At 43.3% G+C, this 19,126-nt stretch overlaps 1 long non-coding RNA gene and 1 other non-coding gene across 2 annotated transcripts in view; one reads left to right on the top strand and one right to left on the bottom strand.

Moving 5' to 3' along the window:
- The window catches only part of LOC135104131 (uncharacterized), a 207,584-nt gene that overhangs the window by 12,232 nt on the left and 176,226 nt on the right, over positions 1 to 19,126 (bottom strand). The window lies entirely within an intron of this gene.
- Trnaa-ugc (transfer RNA alanine (anticodon UGC)) lies at positions 328 to 399 on the top strand. Its single transcript has one exon. It is a non-coding gene; the product is annotated as a tRNA-Ala (tRNA).

Consider the following 19,126-nt stretch of genomic DNA (forward strand, 5'->3'; position numbering starts at 1 on the left):
TACTGTGTCTGTTGTTCTCTATTGTTTAATGTGTTTTCGTCAATGTCAGAAATATAACCCAAATAACATCTATCCTTATAATGTAGAAAATGTTACGATAATTTTTTTTTTTCCCGAAGTTGTTTGTAGTGTGTGTCCATTCTCATATCATAATTTTTAGTGTCCGTGTTTGGCCGTACAACTAACATGAACCAAACAATATTCATTACTGTCTTACGAACGCATGGAAATTATGTAATCCTCCTTGAAAGAGCACTACTGTAACAAAAAATATTCACTACGACTCATTAGGTATGTAACTGATGAACAAAGTCTCTTCCAGCACGAGGGGGTGTAGCTCAGTGGTAGAGCGTTCGCTTTGCATGTGAAAGGCCCCGGGTTCGATCCCCGGCACCTCCACCAGGGGATGTAGCTCAAATGGTAGAGCGCTCGCTTAGCATGTGAGAGGTACGGGGATCGATACCCCGCATCTCCAGGACCGTCTTTTTATGCACAGGGATGACAGATACGTAAGTAGATACGTTTTATACAGAGACTGCTACGTGTAGGCCTACTGGATTTTTGCAGCTTCTCTTGTTTTTTTTTTTCTTATATGTACATAACTATCAAGTATTTTTTTCTCTCCCTTCCTATCTTTCTATTTTCTTGACGAAACCATCATCATCAACAACAACAACAACAACAACAACAACAACAACAACAACAACAACAACAACAACAACAACAACAATGATAACGATCAGAACATGAACCAGTTATACCACAATACATCGTTTCCCTTACAGTTCCAGCCTCCTCTACCACCACCTCCTGGACGGCACCATGAAACCAGTACGTGAACCGAATCCACCAGTTACCATTTCTCTACCCTCTCCTCCACACTCAAGTTCCTGGAAGCAAAACTAAACAGACTACAAAATTTCCCGGTGTTTTCCCCCCGTACATTCATTTGCATAAATTCCTGACGGGGAGTAAGAGCAGCAGGGTTTTTTTTCCTCTTTTTTTTTCCCACGCAGTCTCCATTACAGTAAAAAATACTACGAGGAGGAGGAGGAGGAGGAGGAGGAGGAGGAGGAGGAGGAAGAGAAAAGTCCAACACGGCAGGAAAAGATAGGAGCATGGGTTGGAAGGAAGATCCCGGGTAATGGAGCAAGGTACCGAGTGTAATGGGAGAGGCGTGGTGATGGGGGAAGGTTCGGGTGACGCACGACGAGAAGGGAGACGGAGAGAGATAGATAGTGTGTGAGGAAGGGGCTGAGAATATCGGAGAACTATTTGGAAGGAAGAGGGAAAGGCCGGGAAGAAAAGAGGTTACGGTCAAGTTAAAATGAGGGTATGTGGGGGGTGTGGGGGGAGGGAAGGGGTGAAGAAAGGAGGGAAAATAGTTGGAGGGGGGTGTTGAGGGCAGTGGAGAGGGTTAGGGAGGGAGGGAGGAGAAGAATGATTCCAGGAAGATGGTCAGGGAGGAAAGGCAGTGGTGGTGGGAGGGTGGGGAGTGTTGGTGGAGTGAGGAGGAGGAGGAGGAGGAGGAGGAGGAGGAGGAGGAGGAGGAGGAGGAGGAGGAGGAGAGGAGGAGGAGGAGGAGGAGGAGGAGGAGGAGGAGGAGGAGGAGGAGGAGGAGGAGGAGGAGGAGGAAACGACGGTATAAGTAGGTCAGAGGGAAGTGAAAATTATTGAAACGAACTTTTATCCTTACTTCTATTACGAGTAGTCTCTCTCTCTCTCTCTCTCTCTCTCTCTCTCTCTCTCTCTCTCTCTCTCTCTCTCTCTCTCTCTCTCTCTCTCTTTATCCCTATCTCTTCTTTCCTCAAGCTATTTGCTATATCACTTTACAGTTAGGCTGACCTGCTGACATGTCTTCTATATTTATCTTTTCTTTTATTGCTACACATCTGAAGGCTACGTACTGGCTCCTCTTTTCAGCCTTTCCTCCGGTTTAGATACTCGTAACTTTTCTAATCTTTCCTTATTGCTTAAACTTCTGAGACTCGGTGCCCAGTGTGTGTGTGTGTGTGTGTGTGTGTGTGTGTGTGTGTGTGTGTGTGTGTGTGTGTGTGTGTGTGTGTGTGTGTGTGTGTGTGTGTGTGTGTGTGTGTGTGTGTGTGTGTGTGTGTGTGTGTGTGTGTTCCCTAATGCAGTGAGCGTGTTATGGGTGCTTAACAAGTTGTATACTCCTGCTGTACATGGTTTGTATTGGATTTGTGTTGTTCTGTTTGCGTGTTTGTATCGTCTCCCGTTCACACTAATTTTGCCTTCCAGTATCTACAGGAGAGAGAGAGAGAGAGAGAGAGAGAGAGAGAGAGAGAGAGAGAGAGAGAGAGAGAGAGAGAGAGAGAGAGAGAGAGAGAGAGAGAGAGAGAGAGAGAGAGAGAGAGAGAGAGAGAGAGACTTTCTAAAACGTGAAATTTTTATGCATTCTTAAGTGTTCTTTTTTTATATATATAATTATTTTTACCCATAATTCTTTCTTCTACTTTTCTATACTCTCTCTCTCTCTCTCTCTCTCTCTCTCTCTCTCTCTCTCTGTGTGTGTGTGTGTGTGTGTGTGTGTGTGTGTGTGTGTGTGTGTGTGTGTGATACATTGGCAACCCGGTATTTTTTACATCCAAGGCGTCACGTCACTTGATTTTCTTCCTCTTGGCGTGAATTTCAGTGACTCTTATGCGTGGGAACCTTTGTGAGTGCCTGCCTGCGTGTGTGTGTGTGTGTGTGTGTGTGTGTGTGTGCGAGCGGAAAGGTGAGAACAGCACTGCATGTATTGTCTGCCAAATGTTGTGATAAGGTGTGCAATAAAACGAATATATTGCATTGCCTGGTGCACGTGGATGAATGTATGCACACACGCGACCTGTGGTGAGGAGAGGAGAGGAGAGCTAAGGAGAGGAGAGGAGAGGAGAGCAAAGGAGAGGAGAGGAGAGACAGCGAGAGAGAGAGAGAGAGTGTTTGAGTGAGTGGTGATGGGAAAAGGTGAAGGAGAAGGACAGAAAGTAAGCGTGAACAACAACAAAAGCAACATCAATAACAACAACAACAATAACATCAACAACAACAAAAATTAATGTGCTCCAATGACGCACAGGATCTTGTCAGCGTCTTAAGTCTAACCACTTGTCCAATCCCCTTTTAAAAAACGCGACTATCATCCCAGCACTAGCATCATAAAGGGGAAACCTCCAGCCGCATTTGACGATAACCCTGTGCCAAACATGAAAAAATAAATAAATATCACGTCTTCGCATTATATTTCATGAAGTGATTGTGGCGTAATGATTTGAACAGACATCAGAGAAAGAGGGGGAGGAGTAGCGGGGAGGGAGAGAAGGATAATTTTAGCGAGTGAGCAGGAAAGAAGAGTTTAGTTCTCTTTATCATCCTGCGTCAAGAGAAACAAAAAAAAAAAAAACAAAGGCAACTTGATTATATCTTAAAAAAAAACGGCGAGGTGTTTACGCATTTCTGTTCTTCATTATCTTCACTCACGTCACCCGCCCTCCCTCTCTCTGCTTGCACTTCTGATATCTAACACCTACATACACTATTTCCTTTTCATCACGTTTATCTCTTACACCTTAATTCTTCTTTCCGTACATATTTGCTTTTTTTTCTCTCTCTCGTTTCTCTTATTTTCTGTTTCTTCTATTTACTGTCTTCCTCATTCGTTCACACGTTTATTCACTTCTTCTTATCAAGCGGCTCGTTCAGAAAGCAGAAACGTGTTTGAGACCTGCAGGTTAAGTAAATAAGAGAGAAGAGGGAGGGAGGAGAGAATAGATAAGAAAGAAAGCAAAAAACAGAGGGGTGATAAAATGGAAAAGTCAGGGATGTGTGAGAGAGAGAGAGAGAGAGAGAGAGAGAGAGAGAGAGAGAGAGAGAGAGAGAGAGAGAGAGAGAGAGAGAGAGAGAGAGAGAGAGAGCAGGAGAGGAAGAGGAAAGGACATATAATTAGGATGTCAGTGAAAGCCAAGTATTTTGTGTGACAAGAAGAGGCTTATACTATTCATCACACACACACACACACACACACACACACACACACACACACACACACACACACACACACACACACACACAAAGTTTCCTCCCTCTTCCTCATCCTTGTCCTCCTCCTCTATTGCTAGTCATGATGTTGGGTTACTCCTTTGTGTCAACTCAAAAGTGCGTGTGCGTGTGCGTGTGTGTGTGTGTGTGTGTGTGTGTGTGTGTGTGTGTGTGTGTGTGTGCGCGCGTGGGGCAGCCAGCACTCCGCGTCCTCACCCTCACCTGGTGTTTCTGTGTGGGCGAGATGTTTGGAATGAGAAAGTTTTGCCAGAGTTGTATCCTTTGTAGCCATGTTAGTGTAGGAGCGAGAGCGAGAGAGAGAGAGAGAGAGAGAGAGAGAGAGAGAGAGAGAGAGAGAGAGAGAGAGAGAGAGAGAGAGAGAGAGCACTTAGGCAATTTCGGAAACAAATGCTGGACAAAAATAGAGAAAAAAAAACTGCTCAGGTACAGGTATTTTCAGAACAAACCTTTTCTACCTGCTGGCGTTAATTACTCGCCCCTGCAACTCACACTATGGGATCCCTGCACCCCAGCGACGACCCAGGACATGGAATACTCTTTTTGGAGCTGCCAATTTACCACCCTCCCGTGAAGACTGAATAAAGACACGGCGAGAGTAAATGCAAGTAGTGTTATTGAAGGTAATGTGAGTGAGTGTAATGATGTATATATTTCTTGGATGATTGTATGAATGCTAAAAAGACACTGAATATATGCGGAAGTAGACTGTATAAATAGACAGGAGAGTAAGTTGTGTAAGTAAATGTTGTTATGCTCATTGAAGAGATAACATTTGAGCAACATTTAGTATACTCACAGAATGATAATTACACTAGAAATGAGAGAGAGAGAGAGAGAGAGAGAGAGAGAGAGAGAGAGAGAGAGAGAGAGAGAGAGAGAGAGAGAGAGAGAGAGAGAGAGAGAGAGAGAGAGAGAGAGAGAGAGAGATGCAAGTTCGCACGGTTAAACAAAAGCGGGCAAGAGAATGATGTTAATTCAGGAGGCCAGACGGAATAAAAAAAAAAAAAACTAGGTCAGCTAATGATTAAAAATGAAATAATTATGAAACGTAAATTTATAAGAATGAGACATGAAAAGAAAAAAAAAAGTGCAAAAGGAAAAAAAAAGGACCTGGATTACTGTAACACGCGAGAAGGTTTGATGGAGTTTAATTAGATGGGTTTGTAAATCGAGGGAAAAAAAAGCGAAGCAAAAACTTTCCACTTTTTTCGTGACTCAGGTAGTTTGTAGGAGAGATCTAGCTTGATTGAGAGAGAGAGAGAGAGAGAGAGAGAGAGAGAGAGAGAGAGAGAGAGAGAGAGAGAGAGAGAGAGAGAGAGAGAGAGAGAGAGAGAGAGAGACTTGCCTTCGCGCGCGTGGAATCAGAGAAAATTCAGAAAAGAGGAAGACAATTTCAGATATTTGCTTAAAACTTTTTTTGAGAGGAAGAAGTGCTGGTCACCATGGCACAGAAGACCTCACCCCACCCAGCCTTACTGGCCAATAACACTCAAGCAGATAGATGGAATAAGAGGATAAAATGAAATGAGAATAAGTGGGCTGGCAGGAATTTGGATACTGAAACTGAAATTGATTAAGTTAAGGCAGCGCAACAATACAGTGAAATGCAGCGCGAGTTAGCGTCAAGAGAAAGCGCTACCTCTCCCACCAAATATTGCCAGATCTCTCGAATATTACACGCCTCGCTTGGATTTCCCGTGTAGCTTCTCGCCTGATGATTGTGATAATTTCTCTCGGTCATGGCACCTCACTGGGACGTATGAAAGTATAATCTTTTACAGGAAGACGACAACGTATAGTCTTACAAAACAAAGGTGTGTGAAAGAAGTCTTCCTAAACACCTGAAGAAGAACAGTGCAGATCAACTCAATGGTATTTCCTAAACCTTCTTTGTGCATTAAGTGACACGTGAGAGATCAGAGTACCCCAAAGAGATCCCAAGTCCACTACTGAAGGAAATGAAGGAGGAAAGACACTGGTTCATTAATTGCATCCGTGACGCAGAATAAGAATGAGCGAGTAGGGAGATCAAGGCAAGAAACTCATCAGGACACACCAAGCCAAGTTCAGCTGTCGTGGTGTGTGTGTGTGTGTGTGTGTGTGTGTGTGTGTGTGTGTGTGTGTGTGTGTGTGTGTGTGTGTGTGTGTGTGTGTGTGTGTGTGTGTGTGTGTGTGTGTGTGTGTGTGTCAGGTTACTGGCGGCCACAAGAGGCAGAGTAAGTAGAGGAGGAATCTTCAAACTACCGAGAACTATCCTTGAGTGAGAGGCTTATTCTTTGTCTTTCCTGCCCTCTCTCTCTCTCTCTCTCTCTCTCTCTCTCTCTCTCTCTCTCTCTCTCTCTCTCTCTCTCTCTCTGTCCCTCTTTCATTCCTAATTTCTCTTCCTTCTTGCCTTTCCTAATTCTTTTAATTTTCTCAGTCTTATTCTCTCTCTCTCTCTCTCTCTCTCTCTCTCTCTCTCTCTCTCTCTCTCTCTCTCTCTCTCTCAATCCTATTATTCCTTTTCTCCTCTATCTTTATTTTCTTCCATCTCACTTACTTTCTTTCCTTCTCTCTCTATCTTTTATCTTCTCCCTTTCAATATTTCTTCCCTTACTTTCTCTTTTTCCAGTCTTTTCTTTCCTCTCGTTCACTTGACCTCAGGCTCCCAAAGACATTTTTCCTGCTAAAACGAGGCACATCACACAAAGGAATGAGTAAGTGCATGAATGAAGGGAGAAAGCTATAAATTAAAAGAAAAAAAAGTTTGAGAAGGATAGAAGCTTAGAAGGAAAAATGAAAATAAAAAAAGTTAAAAAGTAAAGGGAGGAAGAAATAATATATCAATATAAAACATTAGAAGTGCAAAAAAAAAAAAAAAAGGAAGACATGAAGGAATATAATGAAAAAGATGGATAAGGCGGACATACTCTGAAGCGCTTTTTTTTTTTTTACCATAAAGTGAGATTTCCATTTTTCTTTTTCAAACAGAGAGATAAGGGACGCACGCTCTTACTTTCTGTTAATACGATAAAGTTTTCTTCCTCCTCTCCTCCTGCTCCTTTTTTTCTTTTTCTTGTTTCCTTTTTTTTTTTCTTCTGCTTCTCCTCCCCTTCTTCACCCTTTCTATTTTTCTTCTTCTTCGTCTTCCTCCTCCCCCTCCTCCTCCTCCTCCTCTTCCTGCTCCCTGATAACGTCTATTAACAACATTACTGTCACCCCATGCAATATCAGACGAACCAAAATTTTCAAGGTTCCTCGTACAAGATTATTCACAAACCTAAACACTTCTGCTCCGATTGGGTCGTTAACGTGTGGAATTCTCCGCATTTAAGTGTCGTTAGCAGTGACAACTTTCAAGAACACATCAGGCAAGGCATTATACTCCGATCTACAGGTGAGACGATCCGCATTATCGTAACAAGGTGAAACTACGTAATGTCATAACGTATTGTCGCTTTTACAGGTTGTTGTTGCTAATAGTTTGGCTTGTATTGTTTCCCTGGGTTGTAGTTTCCAGAGAGGCATTATAATTAGCATTTTCTTTTTTATGATGCGTAAGTTTTTACCTCAGCCAGATTCCTCAGCGCATACAAAATAAAATAATAAGAGAAATAAATGAATGAATAAGTAAATGAAATATGGTACAATATAATATACTAAACCGTTTGTTGCTATGGTCGTCCTTTGATAACTTTAAGAGTATTGTGAAAGAAGAAAGAAAAAGTGAGCACGAATTCAATAAAAATTTTAAAAAAGTAAGAGGAAGGACATAAATAATTAAAAAAAAGACTGTAGACCGAGAAATAAATCTTTATAAATCTATAGTATTTATGAGAAAATTTGTCCAGCAGTGAAAGAATTAATCTGTCTCTCACACCACAAAAGACTGTGTAGATTATCACAAAAAGCCTCGTAAAGGTTAATATATGTTGTTTCTTATTCGTTTGTTTCCCCACACCTGTTGTTTGTTCCTCAGTTTCTTTGTGTTCCTCCTCCTCCTCCTCCTTCACATCCCTGCTTTCACTCTCTCTCCTCTCCTCTCCCTATCACAGGTCGCGTGTGTGCATACATTCGTCCACGTTCACCAGGCAGTGCAATATATTCGTTTTATTGCACACCTCATCACAACATTTGGCAGACAATACATGCGGTGCTGTTTTCACCTTCCCCCGCAAACGCTTCCCGCACACACGCACAGACATACACACACAGGCACTTACAAAGGTTCCCACACATAAGAGTCAATATAATTCACGCCAAGAGGAAGAGAATCATAAATGTGACGTGACGCCTTGCATGTAAAAATAGCGGCTTGCCAATATACCACTTGCTTGGCTCCTGACAAACACACACACACACACACACACACACACACACACACACACACACACACACAAAGATAGGTGCCAATTCCGCGAAGTTTATGCCATGAGGAAAGATTAGAGAAGTTACCATTGTCAAAGCTGAAGGAAAGACGAAAAAGAGGAGAGATGGTAATAGTGTAGAAACGTGTCTGAAAGAAGAAAAAATAGATGTTGAGAACTTGTGTCAGTAAGGATATCGAAAGTTAAGAGGACATACCGCCAAACTTACTAAGAGAAGAAGAGATAAGGATGTGCAAAAAGACGAGTTTCCCAAGTAAAACAACGGATCAGTGGAATGCAATGCAGGAGGAAGCGAAGTGCAACCAGGATACATAAATATTAACCCTAAGAATACATATGACTTCTTGGGGCTACACATTTGTTTATTGTGTCAGAATTGTATGAAACTACTAACTTTTCAGCGTGTAGTATTACAAAGCTCAATACTTAACTCGTTCACTGTAAGACGGCTACCATGAATAAGTAAATAAATATGATATAATATGATATACGAAACCGTTTATTGTTATGGTTGTCCTTTGATAACTTTGAGAGTATTGTAAAAGAAGAAAAAAAGTGAGCACGAATTCAATAAAAAATAGAAAAAAAAGTAAGAGAGAAAGAACAGAAATAATTAAATAGATTGTAGACCAAAATCACCCAATCTTAGCCAAAGTAAGAATATAAAAAAATGCTGCAGAATTCAGGGGATTAAAGAAAACATAGCCGTTCATTATTAACCCCTATGACTCAGCAGACAGACCACTCAGCAGTCAACACAGTAATCAGCGCTCCCAGCCAGTCAGTACCACAGATCACAGTGTTTTTATTGAAGTTTCTAAGGTAAAACTGATTCTCACAGGCGGACGGAAGACTTTTGACTAACACGATATGCCGCTTGTTCTGTTAAAGGCGGCATCAGTTTCAACCTGTCATTATCCAAACTGGTCCTGATGACTTACGCAGCAATCACTATAAAATGAAATGTAAATACGTTCACTTCCACTCCGCTGCTGCGCCGAGCCGTGGGAGCCAGTGCAACTTTGTATCAGTTGACCAAAAATTGGGAGAATGAAAAAAAGACAAACAATGCCGTTTAGCAATTCATAGACAACTTGTGCTTTGCGAGTTTTTTTTTTTTCGAGTATAGATGAAAAAAATTGAGAAATTGCGAGTCAAGGATGAACTGTGATGAGTGAAAGGAAAACTCAGCCTGTAATGAAATCACGTCCACCGTACAGTCTTATTCTTCCGAGTTATGGGTACAGATAAACATACAGATGCACAGATCGACAGATAGACAGGTAAATGAACAGATAGATAGATAGATAGACACACACACACACACACACACACACACACACACACACACACACACACACACACACACACACAAACGTTACTACATTTTTAAAGAAAATATTTCATGTTTTAAGGAAAACTACATGAATATGCTCGTGAACACAAACATAAATATTCTTACCAAAACCGTGACAGAATTAAGCAATAAGAACAATAACAACGGTATGACAGAAAAAAAAAAAAAAATAGATCACTAGAATCATTATTTTTTCACGTTCCGCAAAATATTCATTGACACTGAATGTCATTAACATGATTAATTCTGCAGTAAATACCATTTTTTTTCCAACGTATAAATAACCCGCATTTCAGGAGCTTGCAAAAAAATCATATATTTTATCCAGTATATTTCCCACGGGAGGGGAGAGGAAGCGAGTGTGGCTACTGCACTCCCTTTCATCACAAGAGAGTGAAATGCACGGCAAACTTAACAAGGAATGGTAAAACACACGAGATAACTTAGCAGATATCGATGAGACAATTCTCTACCTTTTTTTTTCGGCTACTTCCATTAGGGAACGCCATGGCAGATCACTCCTCTCCATTTTACTCTTCTGTGCCTCCTGCCGTGACCCCCATTAACACGCATGCCTTCCTTCACTGTACCCACTGACCCTCTCCTCGGTCCTCCCCTCCTCCTCCTGCTTTATGGGTCCACATGTAGCATCCTCCTCCCCACATACTCATCTCTCGTCTTCACATGACCAAACCGCCTTAGTCTCACTTCTACCTTTGCCTTCAAACTGACATATAAACTCTAAAAGAAACTCTTATCATTGTCTTTTTTCCAGCTCGTCATTCCAAATCTAAACTGACATACTTGCGTTGTCACTCAAATAGAGTCACTTTTCAGCCTCGTCACCTCAAATGAAAACCACAACACCTTCTGATCTGCCACCTCATACTCTGCCTCCCGCCTTCTCGTCACTGGCACCGTCCCCACGCCACACGTTATCACAGGTGGCCTCACTACCGTCTTACACACCTCCCCTTCATTCTTGTGGAAACCCCTCTTGTCGCAAATCACTCCCGTCACCTTCCTTCAGCCACTCCGTCCATCCTGCACCATCTTCTGTACTTATACCACTCTCCACACCTGTCATAAATATGAATAAGGAAGAGCAAAAATTATCACATAATCTCGCGGGCACTCAGAGCTTATACGACGTTACATTTCTCTCTCTCTCTCTCTCTCTCTCTCTCTCTCTCTCTCTCTCTCTCTCTCACACACACACACACACACACACACTGGTAGGTAGATAGTTTATTGATAAAAAAAAAATCACACACATTTTTTTCACTACACCCAATATATTCGTGCATTTTCAAAAACACTTGTAAATGGATGGAGATAACACAGTAAGTAAGAACACAAACATGAAATAAATACATCTTAAAACTTGTACCATAAACGTAAGGAATATGAACCACCCCCTTAAACACACACACACACACACACACACACACACACACACACACACACACACACACCCCTGCACAGGTCACAGACTGAAACGTTTTGTACAGTATGTTATAATTTCTTTGGGTAACTAAACACAACTCTACATAACCGTGTCCTCTCAAACAGACTAATTCAAAATCGTCTGTCCCTACAATAAACACATGGAACAGGAGCCCGCTTCCCACAACACACACACGAACATGACTCCATGAACGTGCAGAGGCCGTAGTGGAGAGATGGTTCCTTCCCTTGCACTGGAGAAGTCCGTGTCTGTTAACAGGGACTATAAAAACCCGCCACGGAACAGGCCGAGCTGGACGAGACACCCAGACAACCAGACAACCAGGCGAGAGACACAGACACCACTACAGGAAGACTCTCCATGTGGCTTTCATTGCTAGTTCAGTTTATTTCTCTAGTCTCCTATCACTCCTACCTGCTTATTTTCCTTGAGATTTTTGGGGACGTTTTGAAGGATTACAGTTTTTCTTATGCCAATTGTGTATGGATGTAATGTTATATATGGTGATGGATTTTTTTTTAATGTAATGATGCCAGGTATGTTTTGTAATACTTTCGTCAATTTGTTACTTACCTATCTATTTATTAATTTGTGCTTGCCAGTTTACTTCTATCTTTCTGTCAGTTTGTCGACCTACCTGTCTATTTTATCTATCTATACATCTAAGTATCTATACATGTCTACTTCACTCTTTAATTCACGAGCCAAGTAACTAACTAACTACGTATGTCTATCTGTCTATCCATGGTGAAGAACATATTCTAGCATCATCCTTAGCTACCTAGGTCTTACCGCTATAGAATTACCAACCAACTCTTCTTTTAACACAAACAATAAACAGTAGTAGGTTGGGATGCATACCACGCACTCCTACTATAAACACACACACACACATACACACACACACACACACACACACACACACACACACACACACACACACACACACACACACACACACACACACACACCTGTCTTTCGGAGCACCTGTGACCCATACAACACAGGTGCCATGGGAACAAAGCCAAACACAAAGGTACACGTGTATGAGAGGGAGGGTACCTGACTTCGAACTTTTTCTTACTCCACCGTAGTCTTGGGTGCAGTCCGGCGTGCAGCAACCTACTAGAATCAAACTGAACTCAAGGGAACGGAACTCAGCTGAACGAAAATATCCTAAAACTGTAAACTTTATCTTGGGTGTTCAGTAATCGAATCTGGCTGAACTATACTGAACCAAACCGAAATTAACGTAATTCAACTGACCTGAACTGAATAACCCCAAGATAATCAAAACTTTAAACTAACTTAACTGAACTGAACTGCAATTGAATAAAAAAAAAAAAGAAAATAAATAAATAAATAATAAACTTAAATGAACTGAACGGAAAGGAGCAAAAGTAAAATATTCTAAAACATGAACTCAACTAAGACTGAACGTAAATGAACGAAGCCAGCCATCAACTAAACTAACCTGACGCCGACTGATTTAATGGCCGCGTGGAAAGCTAATTAAAAGGAGATAAGTGAGGTAATTTATCTATAATTCAAGGAGCTTAGGTTGAGATTATCTTCGGCCCATCTCATCTCTCTCTCTCTCTCTCTCTCTCTCTCTCTCTCTCTCTCTCTCTCTCTCTCTCTCTCTCTCTCTGACACAAACGTTTTTTTTCTCTGTTATGGAGCAACTCAAAGAATCGCCTGCGGTATAATCTGGTGGAGAGAGAGAGAGAGAGAGAGAGAGAGAGAGAGAGAGAGAGAGAGAGAGAGAGAGAGAGAGAGAGAGAGAGAGAGAGAGAGAGAGAGAGAGAGAGATATCCTTCAGACTCACTCACAACACAATCAACAAACAAACAATAAACAACAGTAGGTTGGGAGGAGCTTAAGACGAAGCAACAGCACACCTCGTCACAAAAAGACTCATATGAATCAAAAAAAATCCCAAACGAATCACCTGTTCTTCTTTTATGTTCCTTTACGTACAGGTATGAGCCCATAATTATCCCTTTCCTACCCACCGCCACCTCTCACGCTCTCCTACCTATTAATTAGGAAGGTAAAAATACACTGCTTCTCCATCCCATCAGGTACACTGTCACTAGGACCCTTCAATGCTGTGTCCTGCTGGCTGGTTGGCGACTTCTCCCTCCTAACCTGTTCTAGCACCCTTGCCAACCCTTCTGGGCAGGATTAGACGGAGAAGGAGGAGGAAGAAGAGTAGTGAGAGGAGTGCAGGAGTGTACAGGGAGAAGAACAGGTAGGAGGAGGAGGAGGAGGAGGAGGAGGAGGAGGAGGAGGAGGAGGAGGAGGAGGAGACAACATTCCTTAACAAGTTCCCTTCATATATGTTGACTGAACTCCTCTCCTCCTTTACTTTTCTCCTCCTCCTTCACTCCTTCACCTTTCTCCTCCTCCTCCTCCTTCTCCTCTTCTTCTTTCGCCTTCCCGAAGATGTCTCAAGGTTGCAGGTTTCATTGGAGGAAAATGGGTTAAAAAATCGCTCTGTTTGTCTTCCTGTCTGACTGTGTCCAATTTTTTATCCCCACGTGTAAAGGAGATTGGCGAAGGGCTGGAGAGAGAGAGAGAGAGAGAGAGAGAGAGAGAGAGAGAGAGAGAGAGAGAGAGAGAGAGAGAGAGAGAGAGAGAGAGAGAGAGAGAGCCCTCTCTCTCTCTCTCTCTCTCTCTCTCTCTCTCTCTCTCTCTCTCTCTCTCTCTCTCTCTCTCTCTCTCTCTCTCTCTCTCTCTCTCTCTCTCTCTCTCTCTCTCTCTCTCTCTCTCTCTCTCTCATCCGCATTAAGACGCATCAAACTGTCAGCACTGCAAGAACACGAGGCTGGTGAGTCCTGTTTGGTGAAGCCCTCAGGTGCCCGCACATCAACCCGCGCGATAACAGGTAAGAAGAGCAGAGAGTACACAAGACCCAGGGGCGAAGTAAGAGACACGAGACAAACAACAGGAGCAAGAGGAACAAGTCAGCGCTACGCATCCCTGTTACCGTCGCGGGGTGCCGGTATGGTGGTGGTGGTACGGCGGAGGCGTGGCGGCGGTGGCAGCGTTGAGGGAAGCAAGTTATGGCGGCAGAGGCACGGTTTGGCGGGTTGGCGAGGAACGTTAGTCGTTGTGTAGCCACGGAGCCGCGAGGAAGGTGGTGGTTGGCTGGCTGGCGGACGGGCGCTGCTGTGCTCCCTCTCCTCTCTCTACGTTGCGTGTGGGGGGCTGTGCGCGTGGCTGTGTGTGAGTGTGTGTGTGCGCGTTCCCTGGCTCCCTCACACATCCTGCGGCCAGAGTGAGACTGAGAACACCTCGACCCCTTCCCTGAAAGGCCCTGCAGGTCCTCTCTCTCCCTTCTCCTCAGGCCCTGAGCGGCGCCGAGTGGTGAGCGAGTCCCCCTGGCGAACATAACATTTCCCGGGTGCCTGACTCACTCCACAACGTTACGTGTGTCCGTCACCACGCCCAGGCCAGCCCGTGACACGAGACTGAGCTTAGTAAAACAGGAAGAAAAAAAAACATGATTCAAACTTAGCGCGAAAGTTACTAAGTGTTTTATGTTTAAACCTTTATAGGAGAGTACGTGTGGGGAAGAAAAATATAGACGATATCTTGACAAGGTGAAAACTTAGGTGCCACGTAAACAATAAAACACGACGCCTCGCCTGTGACTAACTCACGCCCACTGCTACGTCCTTTTAATTCAGTGTGCTCTTGTGTTCTAGCTGGCAAAGATGCTGCGACCGTCCCTGCGCGGCTGAGATGCACCACTACCACTGCTACTATTACCGGACGAGACCGCAAACTCTTGGTGCCCTCCACACTACCGGAACGCGGGCTGCCTCCTCCACAAAACTCTCCACATTGGTGTCTGTACCTCCACCCCCCTGGCAGCCCTCGTATACCCCCGCCAGGCCACACCACCACAAGCACCGGCAGAAGTAGCGGGGTTGTGAAGCAAGCATACTGAAACACTGTTCCCAGCCCCCTGCAGTGACTCGCGTGTGTGTGTGTCTGTGCGGCAGTGTTGGCGGTGCTGGCGGTGCTACGGTGCTGTGGTCCTTGAACGCTACTGCCTGGTACTCTGGGAAGCGATAAAGTACTTGGCGGCGATAGTGGTACGTGCACGAGGCATATAACACACACACACACACACACACACACACACACACACACACACACACACACACACACACAAACAGAATGCTAGTGACGACATACACATAATCAGTACTCGGTTCACACACACACACACACACACACACACACACACACATACACACGTACTACACATTCTCTCATCAGTTCCTGGCAAGCTGTGTTATACTACGTAGTTAAGTGTTCACCTCCAAGTGGGTCGGTCATTCACTGGAGAGGAAAACCATTCACTAAATTTCTCCGCTGCATTACACACACACACACACACACACGCACACACATATCACCACTACCACCACCAACAGAACGTGAAACTAAAGCGCACTACCAAAACAGAAACAAAAAAACAAACAAAAGGAGTCTGAAGAGCGCACATCTTCGCACCACGTTTGTGTATCTCGACGAAAAACAGAAAAAAAAACAAAAAACAAATAGAAAAAAAAATAAAAACAAACCAAAACATCACTACAGCGGGGTTACGTACTTGAGGCTTGATCCAATCCCGTTACTCCCCTCCACTCCACTCCACCCTGCCCCTCACGGTGACAGGACCACCAACACCCTCCCCATCATCACCCACGCCTCCACTGACCAACGCCAAGAGCAAGGTGAGTACTGTAATCCCTCCCTAACCACCCCACATGTGCTATCCTCCACCTTCACAATTATCCGGTGCAATAATAGTAATGATAGTCAGACTAACCACACATTACAGGTGAAAATGTTTATACTATCACCTGGAAAGCCGACCTAACCCGTTTTACCAGAGAGAGAGAGAGAGAGAGAGAGAGAGAGAGAGAGAGAGAGAGAGAGAGAGAGAGAGAGAGAGAGAGAGAATGTGGGGGAGTAGTAGGAGGGATGAATGCAAGACGACAGGTGAAAGGCAGGTGAGGAGGCAGACAGAAGCAGAAGCAGAAGCAGAAGCAGAAGCAGCAGCAGCAGGAGGAGGAGGAGGAGGAGGAGGAGGAGGAGGAGGAGATGGAACTGTGAGGTGGTGAGGGAATTGATAAAACAGTGAAGGGAAATAAGGGGTGTCAATGAGGGAGAGGCTAAGAGGCAGGGAGAGAGCGAGATGGTGAGGGAGGAAAAGCGGTGGCGGTCATTCTGTCAAGTAATGCAAGGGATCGGGGAAGCAGGTATAATGGCGCCCCAACACTGTTATTACGAGGGTTGATGGCCAGGTGTTAATGGCGCCAGTGCCTGTTTTGTTGTGTTTTGTTGAGGTCACTTACTTTACGATAGGCCTGTGTTCTGAAGCGCTTTGCTCTCTCACGAAGACTATTTTCAAAGGCCGCAGAGATGAATAGCCGGGTTCTCAAGAGTGTTTTTTCATGTTAATAATGTAGAGGGCTTGTTGATTTGTCTCTGTAGCCATACAAACACCTTTAAAAATCCCGTGTAGCTTCAATTAAGGGTTTTTGAATGTAGTGGAATTGCGGCGTACAAGTACAAGTGTTGCTGGATGTGGTTCGTAGCTTTATATCTAATTTTGTTCCAGTGTGTGTTTCGTTGCGTCTGTGTTGTGTTCTGCAACTTTTTGGTGTGGTATAGTTTTATCTCAGTATTTTTTCAAGGTCTAACGTATTGAATTTCTTTGTTATTGTTCTTTTTTTTTTATATGTATATGTATTTTTCAAAGGTTGGTGATGATAATGTAGCTACTCGTATATATTCATGCAGGTTTTCTTTCATACATGGTGAGTGAAAGTGCATACATTTAAATCTACATACATTTACATTGATCTAATTTCCTTCCACGCTTTGTTTTCTGTCTACAATTCTATAAACTTTTTTTTTTTTCATCGTGCTTTTACTTTGCATCTTCACCGCCTTGCTTCACACGAGGGATTGAAAGAGTAACAAGCAGCAACTGATAATTTGGCCCCCCATAAACTGTTTGCCTACACTACACTACACTACACTGATTGCAATTGTTGATTATTTACGTGTTAAGGAAACTAACCGAGGACACTAAAATGACAGAGAGAGAGAGAGAGAGAGAGAGAGAGAGAGAGAGAGAGAGAGAGAGAGAGAGAGAGAGAGAGAGAGAGAGAGAGAGAGAGAGAGAGAGAGAGAGAGACCAATCAACTTATCGCTTAAAAAAAAAAAATTGTGGCAAATTTATCTCAGGAGGTATGAGGGATATAGCAAGAAGGAGTACGATTTTGTATTCAAATGTCGATGCATTGCTGGCATTCATATAAATTCCTTTATGTATCGTTTACATTCACTGGCATTCATGTAAATATATATCGTCTATTTACATATGCCTGCGCACACACACACACACACACACACACACACACACACACACACACACACACACACACACACACACACACACACACACACACACACACACACACACACACACACTCTCTCTCTCTCTCTCTCTCTCTCTCTCTCTCTCTCTCTCTCTCTCTCTCTCTAGTACAAAAAGCTTTGGTAGGAAAAGTCACAAAGTCACTTGAAACCTTTCACTGCGTCTTGGTTTGCACGCGTCTGTCTGTCTGTCTGTCTGTCTGTGTGTATACCTGTTTGTGTCTGTGTCTGTGTATCTACCTGCCTGTCTGCTTGTATCTGTGTATCTCCCTCTCTGTCTATGTCTCTGTGTCTGTCTGTCTGTGGCCATTAGGGGTCACAGGAAGAGCCGGAAGGAGATCAATTTAGGTCCACTCCACACTCCTGTTGTGTTCCACCTTGCCTGTGTTCCTGCCACTCCCTCCCCCTGCTGCTTTCTCCTCCTCCTCCTCCTACTCTTCGTATTATTATCTGCTAGTCTGCTTCCATGACCCCTGCGATTCCTGCTGGCTTGTGATCTCTCTCTCTCTCCCTTTCTCATTATTATTCTTTCTTTCCTTCCTGCCTCGCCTTGCTTTGCTGCTGCCTTTCTCCATATCTTGTCCTTCCTGCTGAATTGTTTCTTTACATCAGTTATTATTATTATTGTCCCTCTTGTCTTGTTAATCTGTATCTCTTTCCCTCTCCGTATTTGTTATCTTGTTATCTATTTCCTTAATTTCCTGTTTTCCTGTCACTAATTGCCCTTTTCTTCCAATTTTACTACTTATTTTATCTTTCATCGTGTTGTTTGTTATCTTACTTCTCTTATTTCCTTGATTTTCACATACCTGTTTTTTTTTTCCTGTCACTAACTCTTTTCTTTGTTATCGTACTTATTATCTCCTCCTCCTTGTTATCCTTTCTTATTCTGTTGCTTTATTGACTTATTTCCTTGTTATTCTCATTGGTAACCTGCTATTGGATTGAACCTCAGGAATTCTACAGTTTGTTAACTTTTGTTCTTTCTTCCTACTTGTTGTTCTACCTTGCTTCTATTTCCTTCATTATCTCTGGTGTCTTGTTAATTTCTTCCCTTTCTGTTATTTAATCTTCTCTTCTTTCCTTCTTTTCCTTCCTCAGTTAACTTTTGTTCTTCCTTCTTATTTGTTATCCTGTCTTCTCTCTCTCTCTCTCTCTCTCTCTCTCTCTCTCTCTCTCTCTCTCTCTCTCTCTCTCTTGCTTATGTTTTGTTATTTTTTCTTCTTGTGATTAATCTACTGTTGCTTAACCCTTTTTTCATTCTTTTCTTAGCACACTTCCCTACTTTGTTGTATCATTCTTACTTTTCCTTCATTCTTCCTTATTCAACCTTCTCTCCGGGGTCTTGTTCCCTCATTCCCTCCCCCTCTCTCCTCCGGCTACCCAATTTACTCCTTTCTCTGCCTT

This window comes from Scylla paramamosain, chromosome 10 (assembly GCF_035594125.1).
Source record: "Scylla paramamosain isolate STU-SP2022 chromosome 10, ASM3559412v1, whole genome shotgun sequence".
NCBI classification, from domain to species: Eukaryota; Metazoa; Arthropoda; class Malacostraca; order Decapoda; family Portunidae; genus Scylla; species Scylla paramamosain.